General features: G+C 39.8%; 1 pseudogene; it reads left to right on the top strand.

Moving 5' to 3' along the window:
• The first annotated feature begins 3,367 nt into the window (after nucleotides 1-3,367).
• On the top strand, nucleotides 3,368-4,325 carry LOC100658085 (small ribosomal subunit protein eS1-like; annotated as a pseudogene).
• Nucleotides 4,326-7,995: the final 3,670 nt, after the last annotated feature.

The following is a 7,995-nucleotide window of genomic DNA, read 5'->3' on the forward strand; positions in this document are numbered from 1 at the left end:
TGTGGTGATCAACTCCACATCAACAAAGAATCCGAGGGTTTCAGGGGTGTAAAGATGCCGTTACAGTGAGCAATCATTTGGCAGTGTGGCTTATTTTAATAGACACATCACTTTAAAATAAGTCTTCCCCATCTGCTGCAGCCTCTAATTACAAATGCAACAAGAACATAATTCACAATTGCATCATTAAAAAGGAAGACATAAGGGACTTAATGTATGCCTACGTCCCTTTTTAATGCAGCAGGCGTCTGTTCATCTTTTCTTGTGTTTCAGGCACAAAGGGGTGGTAAAAGTTTCTTCCCTACATGCTGAAATTTCCAGAGGGTGCTTCAGGAGACAACAGGAAATCCATATAACGGTGCTTCATTGTCATAAACATTCATAGGCTATAATCGTACCGATATTAGATTTACTTGTCAACATTGTGTTTCATATGCAAAAAAAAATTCAATTTCCACGTGATGATAAAGAAAAGTCTATTCAGCAAGAAGTACAGATAATTCAAAATGACCAATGTAGATAGCATGAAAATTCACATTTGATTTAGGTGTCTATAATAAACTAACCTTTCAGCAGCCCACTTGCCAAATGTTGTGCAAAATTAGCCTAGGATCCAGGCCTCTGTTAAGTTCATAATTTAACATAAGAATAAATAGTACTCTCAACCCACCTGGATCAAAGGAGAATGAAGAACACCAAGGTCACAAGATAATTATGAGCCCAAGAGACAGAAAGGGCCACATGAACTAGAGACTTACATCATCCTGAAACCAGAAGAACTAGAGGGTGCCCGGCCACAACTGATGACTGCCCTGACAGGGAGCACAACAGAGAACCCCTGAAGGAGCAGGAGATCAGTGGGATGCAGACCCCAAATTCTCAAGAAAAGACCGGACTTAATGGCCTGACTGAGACTAGAAGAATCCCAGCGGTCATGGTCCCCAAACCTTCTGTTGGCCCAGGACAGGAACCATCCCCGAAGACAACTCATCAGACATGGAAGGGACTGGACAATGGGTTGGAGAGAGATGCTGATGAGGAGTGAGCTACTTGTATCAGGTGGACACTTGAGACTGTGTTGGCATCTCCTGTCTGGAGAGGAGATGGGAGGGTAGAGAGGGTTAGAAACTGGCAAAATGGTCACGAAAGGAGAGACTGGAAGGAGGGAGCAGGCTGACTCATTAGGGGGAGAGTAAATGGGAATATGTAGTAAGTTTATACGTGAGAGACTGACTTGATTTGTAAACTTTCACTTAAAGCACAATAAAAATTATTTAAAAAAAAAAAAAGAATACATAGTATTAAAGCATCTTGATTGAAGTCAATTCTCTATGTTTCCTCCAGATCAAATGCCAGTTGTTTGAAGAGTTCTGAGGAGAACAGTTACCATGGCACAAGCCGTCAGTTTAGAAGTTTGGATTGGCAAGGCTATCCCTCCTGTGCTCTTAGTTTATACTTTGCCAGGGGTAAGAATATTCTTCACCAGATGGTGAGAATCATGGCTATGGCCTCTGAGGTCTAAAAAGTAATGCTGTTAAATAAAAAGGACAATCTACTCAATTATGCCTTGAAAACAAAGTAACAATAACAATGTTGTTGTTGTTAGCTGCTGTCGAGTCTGCCCCCAACTCACGGAGCTCCTATGGACGATAGACTGAAACACTGCCCAGTCTTGGGTCATTCCCAGATCAGTTGCTGACGGGACTATCCTAATCCACAGGGTTCTCACTGGCTGATTTTCAGAAGTAGATTGCCAAGCCTTTATTCCTACCGAAACTTTCTTCCTAATAGTAATAATAATAATCCCCCTCACTACTGATCATCATAGGAAACTCAGTAGAATCATGTGGAAAGAAGAAACAAGTACATATACCAAGGTCGGTGGTTGGAACCCACCACTGGCTCCTTGGGACAAAAGACCTAGAAATCTGCTCCCAAAAAGATTTACAGCTTAGGAAGACTTATGGGGCAGTTCTACTCTGTTCTATAGGGTTGTTAGGAATCAGAATCAACTCAATGGCACGTAATATCAGCAACAATTCTCAACTAATAGCTTAATCCAACTCTGGTGGATCTCCTGGTCTACCAGGATCATCCTTGTAATAGTTGATATTATTTTTAATGAGATATACAACTATTTTGCAAGCTAAGCAGAGAGTGAAATATTAATTGCCTTCCTGTTCTGTACCATAACATGTGCAAAACCTCTGATTTCCCCCCAAGTAGTTTGTTTCATGAATATTGGCAGGTGGCATATATTCTATTCCCCTGCACTTCCGGAATATCTGAAATACAAGACAAACATTCTTACCACAAATTCATATTAACAAAATATGCTCTATAATCTGTACCCAACATTAGACCACAAGATGTTCAACAGAAGCTGAGAATTCCTGGTACATTCGTCTGAAAAATCCATTAACCTCACTCACAACCACTGACAGTTTATTACTTTTCTGAGAGGTTACCTTGGGGTGCGGCCACAGCTATATTCAGTCTCCTAGCATTTCCCAGGATTTCAGTGAATGCTATGACTTGGAAACAACCATAATTCCCTTTTAGGTCCTGTTAAATCAACAGCCTCCTTCCACATACTAGATAGCTTTGATTTTTCTTCCTGGATATCATGCTCTCTTCCTTACACTTGGAGCCCTGGTGGTGCAGTGGTTAAGCGTTCAGGTGCTAACCAAAAGATTGTCAGCCATTCCTTGGAAACCCAATGTGGCAGTTCTACTCCATCCTGTAGGGTTCCTGTGAGTCGGAATCAACTCCACAACAACGGGTTTGGATTTTTGGTTTCCTTACAGTTGCTGCTTCTCTCAGCATACCTATACTACAGGAGTGAAGTCAGAGTAACTCTCCCACTCACTGGAGGAAGGGCTACCTCAGCCTATTGCTGATGGTTGCCATCTTGTTTCCATTTACACTAATGACTTTTTCTGTCCTGATCAGAATCACTTCCTGTTTTCTGGGGTGCTCTAGGGCACCACTATTTCAACTCAGTCTCCCAATCCACCTTTATGGTACAACCCTTTATTACAGAGTGTAGCACTAATAATCACAATTAGTCATATGATTTTCTATATCTTGCTTCTATCACGTATAAGGCTCGCATCAAAGATTCTTTGTATATATGGCCTGTCTGTATTCTCAATAATTGCATTTTTTTTTTTTTTTAAAATCACAAGGGATCAGTTTTCTTCCTCAAACCTTAGAATCTTTCTCCTTTGGAGCAAAACTTCTGTTATTCCAAATTTAAACCATTATCCTAATAGTCATCACAGTGACCATTGTGTTTACAGAATTCCATGTGAATAAAATTAATTCTTAAAAGATATTGGAGGCTTTTGACTCTCTGAGCCGCATCATGGTGGCTGGCAAGAACAAGTACCTTACAAAAGGTGGCAAAAAAGGAGCCAAAAAGAAAGTGGTTGATCCATTTTCTAAGAAAGATTGGTATGATGTGAAAGCATCAGCTATGTTCAATAAAGAAATATTGGGAAAACACCAGTCACAAGAACTCAAGGAACAAAAATTGCATCTGATGGCCTCAAGGGTTGTGTTTTCGAAGCGAGCCTTGCTGACCTGTAGAACGATGAAGTTGCATTTGGAAAATTCAAGCTAATTACTGAGGATGTTCAGGGCAAAAACTGCCTAACTTCCATGGCATGGATCTTACCTGTGACAAAATGTGCTCCATGGCCAAAACATGGCAGACTGTGATTGAAGCTCATGCTGATGTCAGGACTACCAATGGTTATTTGCTTCATCTGTTCTGTGTTGGTTTTACTAAAAAACGCAACAATCGGATTCAGAAGGCATCTTATGCTCAGCACCAACAAGTCCACCAGATCCAGAAGAAAATGATGGAAATCCTGACCCAAGAAAAAAAAAAAAAGTGCAGACAAATGACTTGAAAAGAAGTGGTCAGTAAATTAATTCCAGACAGCACTGGGAAAGACATAGAAAAGGATTGCCAGTCCATTTCTCCTCTCCATGATGTGTTTGTTAGAAAAGTAAAAATGCTGAAGAAGCCTAAGTTTGAATTGGGAAAACTCATGGAGCTACATAGTGAAGGTAATAGTTCTGGAAAAGCTACCGGAGATGAGACAGGTGCTAAAGTTGAACGAGCTGATGGCTATGAGCCACCTGTTCAAGAATCTGTTTAAAATTCAGGTTTTTAATGGTGACAAAAGATTTTATTTGTGGGGGAAAAAAAAAAGATATTGGAGCTACAAAACAGGATTATGAGAACACAACATTTTTAAAAACATTTAAACAAAACTACAAGTTTTAATCCTGATTTCAGTATTTTATAGCTGTAAAGATATGTTTTATATCTATAAAGTGACTTCTTAACAAGGTCTTATCATTCCATGTCCACATACCATGATTTCACTTTCTTACCAAAGAGCAAAGTTGAATAAAAAATGTCATAGACTCATAGAAATATGGGCCTAAAGGAGTACTCGAGAGGGCACAAACTCCTAATTTATCTTCGTGTCTTCAGTCAGAGAGGAATGCACTTAAACCACCTCAGAATGATAGCTCTCTAGTACACCTTCTTCCACAAACCTCTGAGGGAGCTCCCTAGCGGCACCCCCCATTATACTCCCACCCCCTTCCGAGTGTGGTAACGCTTTCCAGGGCCTCCCAGCCCCCACTGCGCAGTTCTTCCTAAGCTCCCTGCTGCATTTTCAGATCTTTTTCATCAGTAGAAAACGAGAAGAGCTGCCCAGTCTTTAGTACAATAAATAGCCTCTCCTGTACTTTAAGATTTATTGATTGAGTTTCCCCCAGCCTTATCTTCTCTTGAGTAAATAATGTAAACGCTTTCGTCGTCATTATTTTTATTTTACAGATATTATTTGATCAGTATCAATCCTTTTCCACAGAAATTTTATAAAAGTGTTTTTTCAATCAGGTTTTTTTAGTCATATTAAATTTTAACAGTTATGGCTTCTGCCATTTTGAGTTTTCTTTATGTCTACAAAGCTCAGTTTCCCCAGATCAAATTTTGCACGTCTAAATTTTGTCAGGAAGATTTAATTTTGGCAGGAATTTTTGAGCCGATAACAAATTCTACCATGAGCCATTTTAGTCGTTCTCAGTATTATTTGTTTTGATCATTTCTACTAGTAATAGTCATTACGAATTTGATAAGGGGAAGATAGCTTGTATTTATTTCTTAGCTAACCCATGAGAGTTGTCAGCAAGTTTTGTGAGACAGAGAAAAGGTCAAAAATCAGGATATAAAAAGAAGCAGACAGAAGATGGGAGGAGAGACCCACAATGAAATAAAGCAAAGATCCACACTGAAAATGAAACCAAGAGAGAAAATACAGCAGTTTTATTGTATTAATAACTTAGCTCCATATAGACCCACCCACTGCCATCAAGTCGATTGCAACTCACAGTGACCCTATAGGACAGAGTAGAACTGCCCCATGAGGTTTCCAAGGCTGTAAATCTTTATGGAAACAGGCTGCCACATCTTTCTCCCAAGGAGTGGCAGGTAGGTTTGAACCACTGACTGTTTGGTTAGCAGCTGAGCACTTTAACCACCATACCACCAGGGCTCCTTCCATATAGACAGTGTTGTCAAAACGATCCCCAGCCAAAATGGCGGAATCTATATTTGGACATCATGTTTGTCCACCATCATGTTTGTCCACCATCATGTTTGTCCACCATCATGTTTGTCCACCATCATGCTTGTCCACGGTAGGCATCATGGTTGGTAAAGTAGAAGGCCAGCCAAGGATTGACAAAATAGCCACAATAATGGACTTAAACACACCAACAATCATGAAGATGGCATAGGACCAGGCAGTGTTTCATAAAGGTGCCAGGAGTTGGAGCCACCTTGTTGGCAACAACAACGTGGCAACTAACAACTTCGTTACAGTTTTTCAGTTGCTGTCCAGTTTTATAAAAATATATTTTAGATTATAAGGACTGAGCCAGAATATCATAGTCTCCTAATGGTATGATCAGTGCTCTGTGAAAGGAAAGGTTCGGCTGTGGTTTTGTCCATGTACCCTTTATTCCTTTATTCTTTCTATAAATATGGGACAATGTGCCAGGTACAGAGCTGTACGAGGTAGACCAGCCCCTGCCTGTCTGGAGTATATATTTTCATGGGCAAGACAGACCATCAATGTGGGACACATAAGCAAATAAGATGTGCAAATTTCGATCAATGGTTTGAAGGGATACGGAGAGTAATGAGACAGAGTCAATGGGAAGGAAAGCCTCTGGGAGAAAGTGAAACTAGAGTTGAAACCTGAAGGGTAAGCCACACATGGCTGGAAAAGGAGCGCCCCAAACAGATGGGATAAAAAGTACAAATACCTTTCTAAGCAGGAAAGGGCTTGGGCAGCTTGAGGAACAGAAAGGAAGTGGGTGTTTTTAGAAATCAGTGAACGAGTAAAATATTCCAAAATAAGACACCTCCCTCTGACAAGTGTAAATTGGTAAAAAAAAAAAAAAAAAAGTTTATTTCCCAAAAAGTTAAAATCTAAACATTGGAGATAAATATTAGAATATCGACATCAGAATCATTAATTCTACTATTCAGTTTTCCACCAAACTGTTTTCTAATTCATCTAAGTACTCAAAAAAGACAAATGATGTAAGTATTCAAGTCATATTTCATATTAACAAGTCTAAGATTACATTTTTTAATCTGCTTGAGGGATAATTGGAGGTCTGCTCTTGCTCGAAGTTCCTGAAACATAACTTTCCCCCATTGGTTTAACCCAGTATGCAGAGCCCTGAGGAATATTTCAGCAACAAAGACCTTCCCCAATCAAACACAGGAAGAAAACTAACTTCATTTCCTCCTGTTCCTTCCTGCCACAAATCTGTGTTCATATCAGAAGATAAAGTGACCCTCAAACACAGGTGTAATTTAATATTCTATTTCAAATGCCATCAGATTTGAAGCCCAAGAAATTAACAGCTCACCAGGGACACTACTGAAATAAAACAGACTTTGATCCTATCCCCAAATCCCTTGCCAAATGGATGGGCACCTAGACCCCCTCTGCTTTTGCTTTAATTGAAATGAATAACTATATCAGAGGAATGCTCTTTGTAGGAGAGTAGGTTACAAGAGGGGTGTGTTTTTCAGCTTGATTATCAGAGGAGTAATTTGAATGTTGGGATAGGATAAATATTGACATGCACAACAATTCTTGATCCTGGACTAAGCCAACATCTCTCAGGCATCCAATTGGAACAGGGCATATGAGATGTGATACATCTTAATTTCAAGGTAGAAGCTTCCGGCTCCTTTATTACACTCCGGGAAAGACCGTATTTTATTTCTAGTATTTTAATATAGAGAGAATGGCCTCCTAGTCCAGTGGGTAATTATATAGAAACCAAGTGTCTATAACAGGACAGTTATCAACGATTTGTCGCTCTTTTGTTCAAATTCGTTGATTATCCATAGCAGTGTACAAAGCTTGGTTCGAACAACACATCAATTTTATTTGTAGACGCTTCAGTGAGGCCAAAGGGCTCCTGATGAATCACCTATAAGTAGATAAGCTTGGAGACATAGAAATGACCATCGCTATCTACAGTATAATAATGATGATGGCGATTGGTTGAACCCCTACTTTCTGCCAGGCACCATGCTGTTGACTTAGCTGGTTTCCTCCCACCTCTGCTCTGAACCACTACTCTAAGGTACCTCCCCAGTTATAACTCCAGGGCTAGAGTCAGAAACCCAGCTTTGTCCCAGATCTGCCACTTCCCAGATGGTGACCTTGAATAAGTCACAGCGACCTCTCTGAGCCCCAATTTCTTCTGCTACAAAAAGGGAGATATTAAGTCTACCCCAAAAGCCATTGTGAGGGTCAATTGATATTTGAAAATATATAAAGTATTTTTAAACAGTAAAGTTTTACATGAGTATAGTACATAAAGCCAAAAACCAGTTACCATCACATTGATTCCAACTCAACTCTGTGTGTGTTGGAGTAT

This window comes from Loxodonta africana, chromosome 6, assembly GCF_030014295.1.
Source record: "Loxodonta africana isolate mLoxAfr1 chromosome 6, mLoxAfr1.hap2, whole genome shotgun sequence".
In the NCBI taxonomy this organism is placed as follows: Eukaryota; Metazoa; Chordata; class Mammalia; order Proboscidea; family Elephantidae; genus Loxodonta; species Loxodonta africana.